This window comes from Dermacentor silvarum, chromosome 2, assembly GCF_013339745.2.
Source record: "Dermacentor silvarum isolate Dsil-2018 chromosome 2, BIME_Dsil_1.4, whole genome shotgun sequence".
Taxonomy (NCBI): Eukaryota; Metazoa; Arthropoda; class Arachnida; order Ixodida; family Ixodidae; genus Dermacentor; species Dermacentor silvarum.
The window spans coordinates 109,853,803-109,873,614 of record NC_051155.1 but is presented as its reverse complement, the minus strand read 5'-3'; positions in this window follow the sequence as shown (position 1 = coordinate 109,873,614).

Here is a 19,812-nt window from a genome sequence, read left to right as displayed (position 1 = left end):
TGAAGATTTTTCGCTAGAGTTAGTATTCAAAAGTTAATTAAGCAATCTTTGTTAATTACCGAGCTTGGCGGATTGGAAAAAAAATATGACGTGCTTCATACGGTTCGGAAAAATACTGCGAAATTTGCACATACTTAGCGCCTACGTTTGTTTTTTAATACGTGGCCCAAGTTTGCTGAAACACCCTGTATATCCGTCAGTTCAAGGGCCCACAAAGATAAGGCTGTAGGTTATCAAGTAATGCGGGAATTTTGTTTTTGAGATGAACGCCATGATATTTAACATGAAGCTTCAACTGAAAAAAAAAGCACCTGCTATCAACGACCATATTTTTACAAATATAACGCGACTTGATTTTTTTAATGAAAAAAACAAAACAGAAGTCGCCTTGAGCTCGTCGCATCAATATAACACGAATTCGGGTTCGTGACACGAATGTAACGAGTCCTTTTTTTTTCTGGCACTTCAAACTGCAGTAAGCTAAACCACCGGGCATACCATGATCGCTACCACGCAGGGAGCCGCATTTGAAGACAAACAATCGAACACGTTTTCTTTGTTTCCTGAATTTCTTTTTTCGCAGGTACTTCTTACATGTTGCCGCTCCAATAACCCTCGCGGCACAGAGAACGATGCCATTCTCTATGGCAGTGACAAAGACGTAAGCAGTCACTGCGAATAAACTGTGCATGCACTCTATCTTTCACTCTATTTTACGGCGTTATTTCGCAGCAATTATGACTAAAGTGCCCTGTGGGCATTGACTTTAAAGATCGCTTTCTGTTATTTTGCAGCATCACTTCGCGTTATAATCGTTATGTATATATCGTGACACTTTTACGTGCGTTCTGAGTTTACGCCTCAACAGGATGTGGAACATCCAAGAGAGGTCAAGGAAGAAGACAACGTGTGGCTAGCTAGCTGAATCTCTATAGGCACTCAGTTGATCAAGGCCTTAGCGACTAAATCTAGTTGGGCTTATCAATAAATGCCTTTTGTTGGCTTAACTAAATATATATATATATATATATATATATATGTGTGTGTGTGTGTGTGTGTGGCTTCTTTTTTCGGAGATCAAAATTCGCACTTCTCGCTATAGTCATGACCGCGTTATTTACATACAAATAACGGTGTATCGCCCATATGTTCAACAAATTTGAAGCTGGAAGCTTGAACCTGCACTGAGATGCCAGAAGTCGCTCCGAACGCCGTTTGTGTAGAATACTTGGCTATGTGCACTAGATCTATCCATGGGAGTGTTAACTAGCACCACTCTGTCTCCATGACCATAAGCGGCGCTCGATAACACTCCCATGGCTAGATCCTTAAGTGGTAACTCGAAGAGCTCTACCATGGTAGCTCAATAGTAGAGTACGATATGCCAAAAGCGTAAGATTTCGGTTCAGCTGTAATTTGCTGCATATAGTCTTTTCGTCCATTTTAAGTTCCCTTTCCTGCTTATTTCCGCATTTCATTTAAACATAACACGTAATTTCTGCGTTTCTCTGAATTTCTTGTCTTCATCTATAGCTCTAACAAACAATCGAGACCTTTGATTCTCTTTATTCTTCCCGCTCAATTTATAGAACAAATAGATGATCACTCACATGTTGTGTGGAGAAGTATGAAGCATGTGAAGTTCTCAAATCCTTTCATGTTCAATGCACTGAAAAAGAAATGCAGAGGGCGATCAGCATAAGACAGCCCGGATTCACCATCTTCGTATGCCGGTAGCTAAATTCCTTTTTTTATATTTCAAGAACGATCCATTGCTAAGGTCGATAAACAGTGTCATCGGGAAACAAGCTGCTTCTCCATACTGACTAAAGAATATTATTGCAAAGAAGATACACCAATTTGGGCTGACTCAAACCTATGAGTTGTAAATGCTGCTATGGCGGAAGATGAATGCGGGCTTTAGAAAATCACTTAAAATATTCGCTATGGTGCAAACTGAAAAAGTGCTGGTAAACAGTGCTCACCTCTGGGACTTCAAAAAGTGAAACCAAGCCTGTGCACGCGACCCACGAAATGAACTCGGACAGGTGACTTCATATCACTAAGTCGAGCTCTCAGCTTTTTAATGTGCCTCGTGGCGAAGGCGGAGCCCACCTGTTTTTCCATCAGGCTGACTGATGCGGAAGTTACTCACAGTGACAGCCGGTCGCCGACGAAATTGCAACAACACTGCACAACCGAAGCGTAATGCGCTTGGCTGCCGCTAAAGTCCGTTTTGAAAAAATCCAGGCGTGCACGAACGAAAGAGTTTGCGCGTTAAAGAATATCTGAGAGTTAGTGGCGACTCATGATACCGAAGGTTATTAAAACAGTAGGAGAAATGAAAAGCAATTATGAGGTAAAAAAATTACGGGAGAACTCATCTGGTAATGATTGTTGACGGTAATGCCAAAAACAATCTAGCAATGTACGGACAGACCATGCTCTTGAAATCACGTCGATTTCACGCATGTAGCGATAATTTTCTGAGATTTTCTTTATCCGGCTAATGCCACCTACTCCGATATTGTCGCATTTTGTCATTGCACTGCTTCAAGGTCACCCAGGAGAATCATGACATGAGCATAATGACGTCAACACGATGACAATCAGATGGCGACGACTGTATGATGAGGATGTCGTGAAGACGGTATGACAACAACATGAAGTAGCTGGAATGACGACAAAAGCAAGACCATGACGACGCGACGTCGTTAGTATGACAGCGGATGCACGATAGCGTCTGTGTGCCGGTGACGAAATTACAGCGGCAGCACGACCACGGCAGGATAATCACGATTGAAGGACGAAAGCATGATTACGAAAGAATGACGAAAAGGGAATGGGACATCGATAGATCGCAAAGGTCGTATGACAACGGTGGCACGACGACAATAGACCTCTCCTGGGGTACGTCACACCGCGCCGGCAACTTCACAGCATGACGTCATCGGCGCACGTAGAGTGACACTGGTTGGCAAAAAATTCAGAGCCCTTGCGCTGTCGAGAAAATGGGCGTAAGCGAAGCTTATGTCAACCGAGTGAGCTCGCGGCGCCGTTGTTCAAACGCAGCCTGCTCCTCGGTGGAACGCACCACGCGGGGCCTTGCCATCCGGACGCTGAAACTGATCTGAGGCAAGGAAAGCTCGGCGGAGCACGCGCAAAACCCATTTCCTCCCCTTTAACTCCCCGCGACACACCAAACGACCCTGATTGGTCGCGCGCGTAACTTGATCCGGTGCCGGCGCAGCTTTCTCCGCACCTGCTCTACTCTGGGAGCAGCCGAGTTTTCTTTCTTCTTTTCTTTCGTTTTTTTTCTTTGTTTCTTTCGTCCTTTCTTTCCTTCTTTCTTTCTTGTCCCTGGCTCATATCCGCATATCCAATGCGGGTATGTGCCACACGTAATTCCTTCCTTTCCTTTTCTCTTTCTCGCTTCTTTCCGTTGTTCTTTCCATTCTTTCTTTCTTTCTTTCTTGTCCCTGGCTCATACCCGTATATTCAATGCGTGTATGCGCCACACGTCATTTTATTATCGTTAATCGTGGCGTAACTGACGAGCATGTGATGTTATAATGTCATGAACTATAAGAGATGTCAGTCACACATTCCTACCCTTGCATGCTAATTTTCGTATATACCAAGTGAACGAGACTCGTGTTTTCGACAGGTTTTGGATAGGGTTTTAGCGTGACACCCCCACCACCACCGCCGCCACTTCTGAGGCAATACAAGCTTCACTTGAAAAACAGCCGCCGACAGTTTTCAGCGTCGTGCAGTCGCGCAGTACTTGGTGTAAGTTGGCGCGACGTGAATCGCTGTATTTTTTTTTACGTTAACTTGCACAATTCTATTCTATGTCATCACAGGGTACACTAGGGAGCCTACATGCAACGCCGTTGCATGTAGGTTCCCTAGCGTACACTAAATTAAAGGGGACTCTAGCGGACATCGCCGTCTTCATGGGTCGCCTTTTATTCATGGCGCGCTCAAGTGCATGGGCATGCGCATGTGCTTCGTGCTGCGAGCTTAGAAAAAGAGAAAAAGAATAAAATTTATATTCTGTTCTGCTCCTGCCATCGGCCTGGGCGGTTCCTTGTTTTTTCGCTCGCCGACTCACGCATTGTTATAGTGGACCGAACCAGCGTAGACAACACAAAGCGCTGGGGCTTTGTGTTGTCTACCCTGTCCATTTCTTTCAATTTAGTGTGCACTGTGAACAAATAGTCATGCATAACGAACCAGCCCATCAGTTCTTCCTGAACAATTCTCGTGTCAGCCCGATTAGCAGTATTTTGCATTGGAGAACATGGGTGTTCGTTAAACTTCATGATGAAAATCTGGCGGTGCTGGTCTTATTTACTTGCGAACGTGAACCACGTGGTGGTCTGTGATGGGATGTGCGATGAAGAATGGCTGTTTTTCATGAAATTGTGCGACGTTTGTGGTGGTGTGGTAAGGTGTGTGAAATGAAACAGCGATGATATCGGCTCATCTTTGCGTAGAAAAAACACGGAGGACGCTTAAGCTTAGCATTTAAGAGTGGATGGAATGCGATGGCATTCAAAGATCCCTGACTGCTTCTCATGGTACCCGGCAACTGCAGCTTATCTCACCGTAATGTTTACCGGAAAACGCTGGTGGCGAACGCTATGCACGAAAGGGAGCTTTCTCGTAGAAAAGCGGCTTCTTACGTGGGCCAATCCTGGAGGAAGAGCACAGCCGTGCCGAAAAAATTACAATATTTCCAGGTTTCTCTTATGGTTTCGCACCTTTAATTTTGCAATCTGAGAAGATTTAACATAAAAGACATGCGCTGTTGGTGTTTTGTTTCATGACCTTTGTTTGTGGGCTGTCATTTTCAAAATTCCGAGGAATAATTTTGTCAAGAATGTAAGACAAGGTATCAGCAATTTTAGTGATAGAGTAGTGTGGCAATATGACCCGTATATACCGCATGCCATATTACAAATCGTGGCATATACATATACCTAAATATATTTTTTCTCTAGCGGACAAAGCCGCCGACGCCGACACCGTATTTTCTGCGACACGGGGCCCTTAACGCTTTCGCGTTAAAACGAACCCTATTAGTTGTGTGTATGAGTCTGTGGGTTGGTTCGGTAAATTACGTAATTAGCAATACATCTCGCTTGCGTTAGTGTGGAGGAGTGTTGCGTGTAATAAGGCCAGTTGCAGTGATCATGCGCCCATAGAACTTCAGGGCCCGTAAGTTTCTACAGGTGAGAATAAATGAGACGGGTTGATTAGTGAGCGCAAGTATGTCGGTGCCATCTACGCTGCGTTCAGAGAAAAAGAAAACAAAAAATAAAACGCCTTTCTTTGGCCATAATCTATCGACTGAAAGGTATGGCTATAAATGAACTCCTGTATAGCGTGTTTTGAGCACTGTGAAAGCTGCGTGTATACATTACACCACGGGGAATGCACAAAAGACAAACCACTGACATTATCGCGTTGTAATGCATAGCTCGAGGGTCTTAAGTAAAACTGAACTTTCTTTTTTTTCATTGTCGTACTTACCTTTATAGCATAAACTATGTTGTGATGATGCACATAAACATCCACACGTTGGGTCTTATAAACTTGAGAGCAGGAAGGAGAGGCAGCAGACAGTTACCTAAGACCGGATTAGGTATTTATGTACGCTTTTCCTTTGCATATTCACATGACCTTGACTCATAATTAAAGTTCAATTATGGTGTTCAAGAGCCCTAAGCGCACAGCGGACACTGTAATGAAAGGCACGGGATTAATTTCGACCACCTGGGGTTCCTTACCATGAGCACGGTAACGGACAGTAACATGTTCGGTAACAGTAACGGACGGTAACTTGTTACCATGCTAAAGCACGGTAACAAGTATTTCTTGCATTCCTGTCTCATCTGAATTTAGGCACCGCCGCAGGGTACGGCTCCACGGAGCCGCCATGATGAGTACGGCTGTTTGTTGTAGACGAAGTTCGTACTGTATACCGTTTAACATTACATAATAGATGTGGCGCAAATTAGTACCTTCTCTACAATGCAATAAAAATTTTTGACCGAACACCAGTCATATAAGCGAAGTATCATTTCGGCACTGGGAAAATCTGCGTTGTCCGTGATAAAATGTTCGCTTTCTGAGAGCGATAAACTTCTCTGGCTTTTCGATCTACGGAAGAGGGACATTCTTGCGAAATCACTAGATGCATACTGAAGGGAAGCACGCTGTTGGCAGCAACGCTACGTTGTTTTGCCGGTAAAAAGAGGACGATTATACTTTCTAAACGCAGTTCGTATATGCTGTCGCTTGAAAAAATTGCAATATGCCGGAATCACGATCGCGGCAGGTAATGTCCAAGCAGCGCCCCTATACAGAGATAACAGGTCGCATGAAAAATGTTTTGCCAACCGGCGCTCATTTCGAAACGACGATGGCTTAGCGGCCGATTTCGGATGGGGGCGAAATGTAAAGACGCCTGTGTCCCGTGCATTAGGGGCACGTTAATGATCCCCTGGTGGTCAAAATTAATCCGGGGTACCCCACTACGTCGTGCCTCATAACGAATCGTGGTTTTGGCCCGTAACATCTCAGAATTCAATGCGAAAGCGCGGCAGATGGGAGGGACATGCTCTCACAGAGACGTCACGCTGTTTGCAAACAGGGATAAGTCTGTTGGATGGCCATACTGAAGTGATTACGATAGTGACGATTACCTGACGACAAAATGTATGACGACGAATGCATGTTGAGAGTCAGATGCCAAAAGTTACAATGATGACCATAGAAAGATGACGACGACTGTAGGATGAGAATGGCCTGACGATGACTGTTTGACGAAACCTGTATGATGACAACTGCGGCACGATGACGGCATGACGAGAGTCAGATGGTGAAGCTGGAGTGACAATGATGGCGCGACCACAATGGCATTACGCCGGCGGTCTGACAATGGAGGCATGATAGCGACTGTCTAACGTTGACGGCATGACAAGGGCGGCGTGATCACAATTCAATGACGACTGTATGACAATGCAATGACAAGAAAGAGTGACATCGAGGGAACGATAAAGGTGACGTGAGAAAGAGGCATGACGACCAAGGGATTACCTTATAGAAGTGATGACAATAACGAAACGACGTGGTGAAGCAGGCTGCGTCGCAAATGCACCGGGTATGCGCCGCTTTTCAATGAACATCTCGCCAACTTGCGTCTCGCTGAGTATGTTCTACTGATTGTGCGGCAAGCGAGTGAACGACCAACTTCGGGCTGTCCAGAGAGCCCACGACCTGGCCGCCGAGTTCCACCTCCCGGTCCCGTTGTGGACGCGGCCCGCAGACGAGCCCCCTTAAGGGGACTTGCTCTTCTCAGGACCAAATAAAGTTCAGTTCAGTTCAGTTCAAGCGAGTGAACAATTCTTAGTGTTCGCAGGCACCCGAGCACCGCGCTTCTAGTCTAGGATACCACGCGCGGACTTCTCCGCAGTGCCGCTAAATAGCGCAGTGTGTCCTGAAAGATGCGCGAGAGAGTAGTAGCACCACTTCTGAATGACGCGTTTCTGAGCGTTCACACGCACTGGCGTACCGTGCATTACGAATGCCACGCGGAGGCTTCGAGGTGGCTGCGCTAGATGCGCGTGTTCTTAGAGAAGCGAGAAAGAGAAAAAAAAATCCCGCTCCTTTAAACGCCTCATACATAACTCGTTCGAACGGTGGCAATGCGTTGGGTCGCTATATTGATTCAATGCCAAACGCATTGCCATCTACAGTCATCGGGAGATGGGTGCCGCCGAATTCCCTTCCACTTTGACGCTCCCAATTTTAACGCGTTAAGAAACTGTTTGAGTGGAATCTCCTGCAGCTTCTTACCATCGGAGGTGAAGCCAGCACTTGCCCCTAACTTTTCCATTGAAACAGAGCCTCGTCTGGTTGTGCTCGCTTACAGATGAAGTACTTCGACTCTCTTAGAGAAAAGTTTAGGCTAACTGGAAAAGAAAAGCTCGTTCTTCCAGAGAAAAGTATTATCTTCGGCTAAGCAGGAGTGACGTTACCTTAAAATTTGCGAAGGCATTCAGGCTTCACCCTAAAACCAGCTACCAAACAATACATGTCGAGCAGTATCTAGTCGGCAACATAAATTTCGAAGGCGATTCCCCACTTTTGAAGTTGAAGTTCACAAAAGACAGTCTTCCAGGTCGTGTTGGGGTGTCAGATAGGGGCGGAAGCACTGCTAACTGCACTTTAACGCCTCACTCCTCGTGTACGGAAAGTAAGAGGAGCGTCGGACTTTAAAATGTTTTACTGCATGATCTTCGGGAGAGGCAGATATTTTGAGATTGCACTATTTCTGGGACCGGCCCACATTTTGACGTGTGTTGTCATCTTATTTAAGCTCAAATACTTTCTAGGATTTCACGTCATGCCTACGATCCGGTTATAAGACACGCCGTTATGTGGAAAAAGCGTCCGTGGCCTAATGATTATAGTGTAATGTTTTAAATGCAAAGCATTTTTTGGCGAACATTTGCCACTTTGAGAGTATCTAACAGTCTATCTACCCGCCTACTTCGTGGTGCTCTCGTGTTTGTTACATTAACTTGGTATGTACCAAATTCGCATAGTATGACAAGAGTGCAAGACGAACATAAATGATAGGTCATGACATAACATGACATGCATGTAATGTAGGCCATGAAACAGCCGCCTATGTCTCAGAACTCTCACGGTCGTTTCGTTAACTTTGGAGGCACCAAAATTGGCATAGTATGACAAGTGTATATGACGAACATAAATGATGGATCCTGACATGAATGTCATTACATGCGTGTCACGTAGGTCATGAAACAGCCGCCTACGTCTTGGTGCTGTCATGGTCGTTTCGTTAACTTGGTAGGCTCCCAGCAAACTGCTTCGCATATAATTGATTCCCACACGGCGTGAGATCTGCCGGCTTTTTGTGCTATCTGTCCTCTGTTAAAATCCTGCCATTTCAATAATTTTACGGATTTATTTATTTAAGAAGTAACAATTTCAGCATAATGGCTAAACAACATATGCAATAGCAACATGCTAGCATATTGCATGAAGTATGGCTCGTAGATTTAGCTGCAGTTCTAATTGCAGTAAACACAAGCTCGCTAAGTAAACACACGTCTCGTGACGTGCGCAGACAGACACGGACAAAAAGAATTCGATGATCGCGAGCAGCATCGGATAGAACTTTAGGGTCCTGTCGGTATTGTCAGCTTGCGTCGACCTATCGTTCCTGGACAGCGGCATGCTCACGGCCGGCACAATGTGAGCGTCCGCATCGTGCTTTTGAGCTGCAGGGTTTTGAAGGCGTTCTCGCTTAACCTTGGCCTGCCGTTTCCGGCAGACCGAGGCCGAGCCGAGTTTCAGCGTGCAACTCGGCTGCAGCCAGGCCGAGCTGCAGTGTGGGCAGCACACGCTGCAGTGCGTACTTCCTGCGTCTGGACTACGGCGTGGTCGTGGCGCATATGCGGACCACCCTTGCCTTAGTGCCATTAGGTATTTTGCAGCAGCTTCTCGATAGGCGGTCTGACAATTAGCACGTCGAGGCATGCTTGCCTGATGTGGGGGGTGCGGTGCACCACTGCAGACAGAAACCCTGCGCCAACAGGTACTGCCGTGCGACCATGTGCGCGAAAATGATGGCGCAAGCTTGCAGGGTCTGCATGGCTGTGGTACAATTCGTTACTTCAAGCAAAGCGCTTTATCCCAAGGTCTTAAACCACTGTCACATAGGCAAACTTCTAATCCTTTTATACACCAGTCTGTGCGGTTGGAACAAGAACACGCGTAGACATATTTTGCCACCTGGCGGTCAAATTCAGGGGCAAATAAAGAAAGCAGTATTAACAGTGGAGCTGTGTAAGCCGGCCGTAATGTGTGCCGCGAGCCGCACAACCTTCGCCGAGCTATGACGTCACTACGTTGCCTAGCAACCCCATACCAGCTGTGCGATAGCTGCGCAAGTTTCCGCGCCTAGACACTGCTTAACAGCTGAGCTGTTTAAGCCGGCCGTAATTTGTGCCGCCGGCCGCAAAACCTTGCCGAGCTATGACGTCACTGTGTTGCTTAGCAACCCCATACCGGGTGTGCGATAGATTCGCAAGACTCCGCGCCTAGACACTGCGCTCAGCAGGTCCGCTCCGTTTGCCATAAACGTTCCTTGTAGCAGGTGTGAAGGCGGGGTTGATAGTGTGCGGACGGTAGTAGCAGCCATGGGGAGACCTAGGAATTATCGCCCTCCCGAGGAAGAGGTAGCTTTCCGGGAATCACGCCGCTTGGCCAAACAAGAATACAATCGCTGGCGTCGAGCTGATCCTGCATAGAGAGCCGAGGAAACCTTAGCCAAGTGACGGCGCAGAGTCGAAGATCCCGAATACGCCGATCGAGAAGGGAACGAAGGCGGATCGGTATGCGGAACATGCGCGAAACCCCAGACAACAAAGAAGCCAAGGCATCACGACGCCGTGCTCGTAAGTCCATGGGAGGAGCGTACGGCCGTTTCGAGCAACAAAAACCTAGCAACAGCTGGCAAAACTTAGTAAAACTACATGAACTACATGATCGTCGCTCCGCTGTTCTTAAGCCATGCGCGTCGGAGCGCAAGCTTTTTTGTGGGTAATTATCGATTACGGCCAAAGGTCCCATAGGGTGTTCATATAATTGATATTGGAATAAAACGTGCCAGGTGTCTGAACGTGCTGGCTTGCAGATGGGAAACGATAAAGGATGTTGTATTCCGCCTGCTATGGTATGCACCCGTGGTCCAATGATTAGAGCATCGGGCAGCTGAGCTAGGGTTCCTCTGTTGGAATCCTGCCTTTGGACAATTTTATTTATATTTATTAAATAACTATAATGCCATAATTGGCGGTGTGAATACACGGATATCGTTGTATTCTTAAGATCACCAGTGAACGGCCAAGATTTTAAGGCTGCGAAGCCTCCGGGATCGGCCCACGGTGAGGGGAGACCTACCCCCATACAGAAAAGTGGTGGTAACTCGCTAAGAAAACCTTTGTCTTTAAAAACTTGCGGTGAGTCTGCATGAAGTGCTTGTCGCCTTTGGTACGAGAGGTGTGTACGTGACATCCGGGCCTAATAGAGCATTGCGCTGCTGTGCTGGAAGGCAGATAGGTTCATTCACTTCCAGTGTCGGGCATGCATTTTTTCCCGATGAGTGCCTGGAATGTGGCAAAGAATGCTTCGCAATAATAACGAGCAGTACAGGTAGATATCAGCTGCAAAATCCGCCGCATCGGCGCGGGGATGGGGCTGTCCTGTCGTTGCAGTGAGACAATAAAATAATTTGATTGTCTGCCTACGACTCCGCTCCCACCGACGCGCCGCCGTCATGTGGCCATCTGCGTGCTGTCTGCGGACATTTGGCGTCGGCTAAGTGTAACAGGCGACTTAACACTATGAAGAGAGCTGCCGGGAGAAGTTCACAGACCGAAATTGGCGTCGTGTCGGCTGAGCGTGACTGGGCCTTTATGCTACCGACGATGGATGTCGTCATCGACATGTTTTTGTTGCCGTCAGCCCACCTCGTCATCTCTAGTTTCACACCGCCATAAGACGAAGAAGAATAAAATATTGCTTCCAACAGCCACCGCTGGTATTCCAACCCATGTCACTGCAGCAATCGGCAATTTGGAATTGGCCGCGCTAGCCACTGAGTTTGTGCGCACAAACAGCGCTAGACAATTGCTTCAAGGTTTTGTGTTCCAAATATTTTATGAGAGCGGAGGCGTCTGTCCTTGTGTGTCTCAGACCGAAACAGGCAATAGTGCACAAGAATGAAAATATGTGTGGAATAAAAATGAAGTAGGATGCGTCGAGCCAGCCTTTGCTTAACTTGCCTAAAGAAGAAATGAAATGCCTAAACAATTATCTCTTGCGTAGGCCCGCACGTGTGCCTGATTGACAGCTTGCGCTACCATACCAGAACATGTGCAGATAAGTTTTGTGTCTACTTTCTTTTCCGCCACAGTGCGCCCTTCAGTTGATAGTCACCGTTTCCGTTGTCTGGTTCTCTTCTCCTGCGTCCGTGTCTACACACCTTAGGTGCGACAGGCTTTCTTTTTTTTACAGCGAAAGTTGTAGATGGCCAGGCGAAACGAAAAACCGTTCGTGCCATGTTTCGCTAAACGTCTCCATTGGCTGCGCCGTCACTTACGTCATTCTCTACGTCGCATCCAAGCGCGCGCGCCATTAGTGACGTCGTTCTCTGCGTCGTACTTGCTCTGCCCGCAACGCCGGCTCCTCGACTCGACGTTGTCGCATGCGTTCGATATCTCGAGTTAGCTCGGCGTCGTTAGCAGCGTACACCCGCCATTGGCGCTTGCGTTCCACTTCGCGATTTCCACGTGGCCGTTTCGTCGCAGCCGAAACAAAAGTGCCACTCGAGAAACTACCGCCAAAAGCGGGTGTTGGCCCCGGCAAACGCGTTCCCGCCATTGCCACGTTGACCCTGCTCTGCCCGCAACGCCGGCTCCTCGGCTCGCCGTTGTCGCTTGCGTTCGTCATCTCGAGTTAGCTCGGCGCCGTGGTTAGCAGCATCCGCTCGCCATTGGCACTTGCGTTCCACTAGAAACACAAAGAAGTTACCAATAATTCAGAAACGCTTCAATACAGCGTCGGGATTAACCCACTGCTAAACACCGGGGCCGCACGTTTCAGCTTCGCTGGTTAACCATCTGTACGGAGTGCTTGAGCGGTCTCTTTTTTATTCAAACTTCGCTTGAATAAAAAAAAAGATCACAAAAAGCTCACAAGTTTCTGTGGCGTTGTAGTCACGCCAAAATGACTTTTGTACGACGTTCCCAGACAAGAGTCCTTAACCAACAGGGGTATTCTGTAAGAATCCACCTGGACTGTCCACTTCGGTTGTCGCGATTGGCTCCGGCAACTCGAGCGAGAAGGAGCCAGCCAGTCTCCTTCTCGCTCGTGCAACTCGAGCACATTGGACAGCCGAAATGGACAGTCGACTAGGTGCACTCTTAAGGCTCATTCCCACTAGGCCAACACAAACACCGATATTGGTCGGCCGTTTGTTGGCGACAGCGCATTACAGGACAGAAGACCCTGCGGCCAACGGTTTAAAGGAAGGAAAGTGCTGTCGCCAACAGTTGTCGGACCAAAAACGGTGTCGTGTCGTCCTAGTGTGAATGAGCTTTTACAGAATACCCCCCCCCCCCAAAAAAAAAAGCTCCGTATATACAACCAACGCTAACGCGAACTCCTCTCACACCCCATTCCTCCGTTCACCTACTTTTTTCGGTACCCGGAGAGAGCCGGCGGCACAGACGGCCGAGGCCAGCAGGGCTGAAGCCCCTCAATGTAAAGGTAGCGCCAACCACTTCCCTCCTCCTCCGTTCCACTGTCTCGCTCAGCGCGGCCAGCGCGATCTCGACAGTGGCACCGCCAATGTCGACCCTGCCGTGGCAGAGGACGGCTAACGCGCTACTAGAGGAAATCCACGGAAGGCTTCGTTCGAGCCCTGCGGAACAGGTTTTGAGGCGAGATTTTGCTTCGTCAGTCAGTAACTGGCCTTAATGCCGTTTGGAAGAAGCAACGCGACGTCGAGATGACGCATTATCAAGTGTACAGCAAGCTTTTTCGTGCGCCGAATGCAAACCAAAAAAAAATATTACTCCATCTCCTGCTAAAGGGAACCGTGTGTGGATGCGAAGGAGCGGGGAAATGGTTAGCTTGAGCGGGAGATGGTTTCGCGACAGCTGCCGGAGCGCTCATCGCGGCGCTGGCAAGGAGAGAGAATGAGGCGCGTGTGCTCCGTCATTTTCATACCGCAGAACTACCGTGGCGCCCCCGGCGGAGTATGCAGCTGTCGCACCACCTGTCGTGCGCACCGCTCCGGATTCCTAGAGGAGGGAAAGGAGGGAGCGTAGGAGAGGGGAGAAAGGGGGAGCGTAGGAGAGGAGAATGACGGGGAGGGGACGCGCAAGCGCTGTGGGGGTGTGGGACGCCGCGGGAGATACGGGCAAAGCCCCCGCCATAAGCTGCTTCGCATCTAAAAACGCCTTTTGCGTCCATTGACAAAAAATAAAAAAAGCGTATGCCAAGAGGACAAATAAAATTAAACAGCTGGAAAGGAAATAATCTGCCTCCATTCCACCCTGTGAAAGGGGATGTAAAGCGAAGTTGCCGACGTTAGACAAGTACCACTTCCCCAACTGATGTTAGGCGACGTTAGACAAGCACCACCACAAGCGACGTTAGATAACCACAAACTTCTCCCCTAAAAGGCCCCCGCCATGTGCCATTGGTTTGCGCCGATTGACCTCAATCCACACGCCGCTAACTGCAGGTGCAGCCGCTTGGCGCCGGTACTTTTTTTGGACAGCGCTGGCCCCAATGACGATTACCGTCGCAGCTCACGCTGCGCGACACATACAACGGGCAGAGCGCACATTCGTCAAGGAGAGACATTGTGTGCACAGGTACCGTCAAACGCAAAATCTTACAGGACGCAGGATCTGCCAAGTAGCTGAATTCTCGTGAAGCATGATCACACAGCCTCAAATTAAATGTTCCGGCATGTTGTAGCCTTCGCCACCTACACAGTGATTCATAATATTAGAAGTGTCATGCCTTCACAGTGCAGTAATTCACATTTACCGGGAAAAGCGCATCCCGTCAACTTTTGCGGTTCACTCTACGTCACGCGCTCACGCACGTATGCGGAAGTGCAGCATACGCCATCATTCTTGTGGCCCTCCGCCAAGTGCCCGTGCCTTATTCAACTAAGTGATTTCTGCTCAAGTAAATTGCATCAGAAAATTTGTAAAGTACGACTTACACACAAGCTGCAGACATGATAGCTTCGGATTGCAATTCGAATGTGCGACAAAACCTAATTCTATTACGTGGTAATTCAAAGACAAATCCTTTTCCTACTGCTGTTGGAGGTCTATCTGAGTGGCCGGGATGGCTATGTTTCGGTACTGTTTTTGGATGAGCACCAGCCGCCAGCTTCGCTGTAAAAGACTAGCACAAGCGACTGGTGACAAGAGCGGCGAAATCATGACACACGGCGCTCTTGTTCCCGAGCACAGCAGATAATGAGAGTGCCAGTCACGATTCATCTTTCAAAGCGGGTGTGGCCGGCAGAAAGCTATCTTAAATGCATTCTTAAAATGACACAAAAGATGGCACTCAAATTGGAAACAAGAGCGCCTGTCATCGTTCACTATTGCTAACATTTCTCTATTGCAGCTGTGTTAACTGTAGTCAGAATCCTTATTATTAGGCAAGAAGTGATTTTGTTCACAGTCATGGCTCAACATATCTGTCCTGAACACTCATCCTGCACCAAGTACACACCAAACACTTATCATTTGTATAAAATGTCATATAGCCTGTAGTTCATTTAAAAAAAAACGCGTTTCGTTCCGGATTTCGTTTGCGTTCTGGTAGCCACGCAATACCCAAGAATATTATAGCATACTCGATTATATGCCTAGTGTTTGGGTTCCCACTACGAAGTCATTACGATGCGGTAGGTATATCTGGCATTCATGCAGAAAGGAACTAAATGTACAGTTACAAGATGCTCAAGTATTCCTTGTCTGCACAAACCATAGATACTAAATGCGCTGCCACTACGCAAAACATTTGTGCCGCACAACATTATCTTTTGGTTTATCTACTTAAATCATGCCGGAAATGAAGAATACCCGAAAGATTTCTTCATGAAGCGTGGCACTCCTTGACGGGAATTACCTGTTATCGACCGTTTTCCGCCCGATTGAAACAGCTTATGTTTTGCGCTCATATAGCCCTGTAGCGAGAAAACATTTTTCACTGTATTCTTTTCTTTGGTTTTTACCTGGTTAAGGAGCACACTTTATTGTTGCCGATAGGCCACGGAAAACTCAAATTTCTGCGGCACCACCCGCATCGACTTCTCGCACACGTGAGATAGCTCTGCCCTCTTTTTTGGCCAAGTAGCACAAACAACGATGCAAGGTCTCCTCGCTCCTAGAAAGAATAGTACGCCCGCGGGGCAACTATGTTTTCGTAACTTCTGGTCTTCTCTGGCGTCTTCATGAACGAAGAGGCCGAAACGCGACGGGAGAAGTTTCTGCCATGTAAAAGTTCCCGGTGCCTATTACTCGTAGACTGGAGGCAGCGCTGACGACAGCAGACGAAGACAGTCGCACAACGCGTGGCTTCATTGGTGTGTAGGCTTACGGGAGCCACAGAAATCGAGAATGAGCGCTGATCAAAATGGCAATCACTGTTCCGACGGGCAAGGAGATAGAGATTGCATTTTCCGCGTTTCCTTTGGGAGCGAGCTCCGCGGGGGACAATTACGTTCTTCGCTGCTTTTGTGTTCGTGTTTCTTTTTTCCATATCGGCCATGCGTTGTGTTGAGCAGGCACACGGTGTCTCCAATAGCCTAGTGCAACGCATACGTACGGAAACCGCGCGTCGTAGGCTATAGGTGGTGTTCGAGCTATCACGTTTTTACAGGGTTGGGAAATGCTTTGATTCACGTTCCTGTCTTTTTTTTTCGTTGATATCTCGTGGACGAGTGCATTCTTGTACTCGCAGTTTTGTGTGGAAGACAACAATGCGGCTCTGTACGACACGTCTGTCGTGAGGTCGACAGCCCTGACCGAGTCGTTGTTTCGCAACGACCACACCTCGCAAGAAGCGGCTGCAGTAAAAGCGTAGAAGAGATAACTGTGCAGAGGAAAAAAAATCTCGACAGAAAGGACCTGACAGAGCTCACACACTCGGCGAGCAAGTTCGTTGGCGCTTGCTTGGGCCGATCCGTGGTGACGAGAGCGTGGTACCGTCAGACCATCCTCGGTCACCCATTTCTTAAAGTTTGTTGGCGTTTATGAAAACTTGCTTGCACCACACCTAGCTCTGTGAGTGAAAACACGTCTGGAACCTTTTAGCAGCGGAGATGTTTAACCTCTTGGTTGCGCCGCGTAATGCGAACAAAAACTGCTCCTGGCTGATGACGTCACCACGCGTTGCCTGGCAACCATCTCGCGGAGTGGCGAGAACTCCAAACAAACACATATCCACATTTGAGTCTTTGCCACGCCATACACCCTGCGCTGTATTCCTATAAATGTCCACACTGCGATCAATGTGCAACGCTTTACCACATGGTATGGGCTTGCGCAAACACACCACAGCTCACACCTATAACACACCCCACCACACGGCAATGGGAGACAGCGCTGTCCAGCTCCGACTCGACGGCCACCTCAACCTGGTCAACCGAGCGAGAAGGGCAGCTAAGGCCGCTGGACTCCTGGACTGAGGGGACCACCCACTGCAGAGCGGAGGAGCTAGCTACGCTCGCGTGCTCTTTCGATTAAAGTTTATTTTCTCTCTCTCTCTCTCTCGCGGAGTGGCGTGTGCTTCACCTCCTCTCCGTGCCGTGCACATGTTGCCGTGACATGGGAGGTTAAGGAGACGGAAGGAGAGCATGCGCGCGGCGCGCGCTATGCTCGGAAGAGAGAAAGAGAGAATAAGAGAGGGGAGAGAGAAATAAATTGTAGCAGCACCAATTAGGCAACGACCAGAGTTGCTGCTGACGCCGTCCGCGTTTTCCCGCGTTCGCGCTGAACGCGCGCGGTGTCCGTGACTCCAGCCGGCGCCTCTGGCGGTGGCTCGGTACGTTTCGACCAGCCACGCCCCGCAGCAAGTGTGGAGGCGCAGCTTGGCCGTGACGTCACTGGAGAGATAAAGCTCGGAGCTGCCGCGACGGTGGCAGAACTCTCGTTGACTCTGTGGCGAGTTCATGTACTCTCGACATAGGAGGACCAAAGATCCGGACACCTGAACAAGAAGCCGCTCATCTGGAAGAGCGTCGCGCGGCGAAACGAGAATGTGCGTGTCGGCGGCGAGCCGATTCGGAATACCGTGCCTAGAAGCACTTATTTTTTTATTATTTATTACATACTGCAGAGCCTTGGGTCGAAGCAGGTGGGTAGTTTAAAAAAAAACAGTCATATTACAAAAAGCGACAATACAAACTGTTTGAAGATTAACGCAATAACATAGATAATCATTTCCTAGAAAAACTTAGCCAAGCCTAGTAAAACCTGGAAGAAGCTAGGTCGATCACCAGCTCCGCTGTTTACTCCAGCCTTGCACCACTAGTGCAAGCTGCCCACATTTTTAACCAAGCCTTGTAGCGCTGCTCTACACACGAGCACTAATATATCTTATAGAAACAATATAGAGACGTTTATATGTACGTTAACAAAAAAAAATCTGATGCTTGGTCAAGCTTCTGTGTCCAAAGAAGCAACTTACTTTCTTGCACAATTCGAACAAAAAATTGGAATAGGCAAGACACAAATCGAAAAAAAAAAGAACAGTGATGATGCTAGCGCTTTTTTTTTTTTTTGTACTTAGGGCCGACCCTACATAGACGGTTTTCATGGCAATCCCGTGGGCATGGCTTTGTACGATCACGTCATGACGCGTTCATTACTTGCTTACGCTATTTACAAATTGGCCGAGCATTGTGGACATGGCTTGCACTGGAATCATCGTAGCCGCCATGCTGGCGCACTGGTAGGGGGAAAATCTGGGCCCATGACGTCACGTGAAATTCAATGGGGCGCTTGCACAAGGGCGGGGCTGGAAATATGTTCCATGCTGTACAAACCTTCCACTAAGGAATTATATCAGGATCAGTGTGTGTTGCTCTTCGTTCTTTATATCGTAAAAAACTTTCAAGAAGCGGTTTGGCATGTTTCCAATCTATTAGCATTCCTTGGTGTTGTCACTATCTGATTGTACATTTCTTGCCTAATCACTCGCGGAAGTGTTCAGTTGCCACAATTTTGTTCCTTCTGCACAGAGGCTTGGAACGTAGATCTTCTGTACTTTGTAGTAGTTTGTAGCTAAGACTTATTATCTCTAGTCACTCGCTTAGTATCTGAATTGTCATGAAACGTGCAGCTTCGGAAATGCGTGTACATTGGTGTCGTCGCCGTCACCCGGCTTTGCTTCGGCGCATTGATTCCAGAGTATTTATAATTGGTACGTTGGCGACAGCGAAGGCGTAAGTTCGCATGTGACATGGCGTGGATGTGTGTAGATAACGTGCGATAAACACACTATGCCAAGAAGCGGCGCTACTCTCTACGCCTCTGTTTAGGAAGTGATATATATATATATATATAAATAGGCTATATATATATATATATATATATATATATATATATATATATATATATATAGCCTATAAAGATAGGCTGATGATGATGATGATGATGATGATGATGATGATGATATATATATATATAAATATATGCAGTGCACATTAAAATAGGCTGATGATCAGCCTATTTTTATGTCCACTGCAGGACGAAGGCCTCTCTCTGCGATCTCCAATTACCCCTGTCTTGCGCCAGCGTATTCCAACTTGCGCCTGCAAATTTCCTAACTTCATCATCCCAGCTGGTTTTCTGCCGACCTCGACTGCGCTTCCCTTCTCTCGGTATCCATTCTGTAACCCTATATATATATATATATATATATATATATATATATATATATATATATATCACTTCCTAAACAGAGACGTAGGGAGTAGCGCCGTTTCTTGGCATAGCGTGTTTCTCGCACGTTATCTACACACATCCACGCCACGTCATATGCAAACTTACGCCTTCGCTGTCGCCAATGTACCAATTATAAATACTCTTGAATCAATGCGCCGAAGCAAAGCCGGGTGACGGCGACGACACCAACAGTACACGAATTTCCGAAGCTGCACGT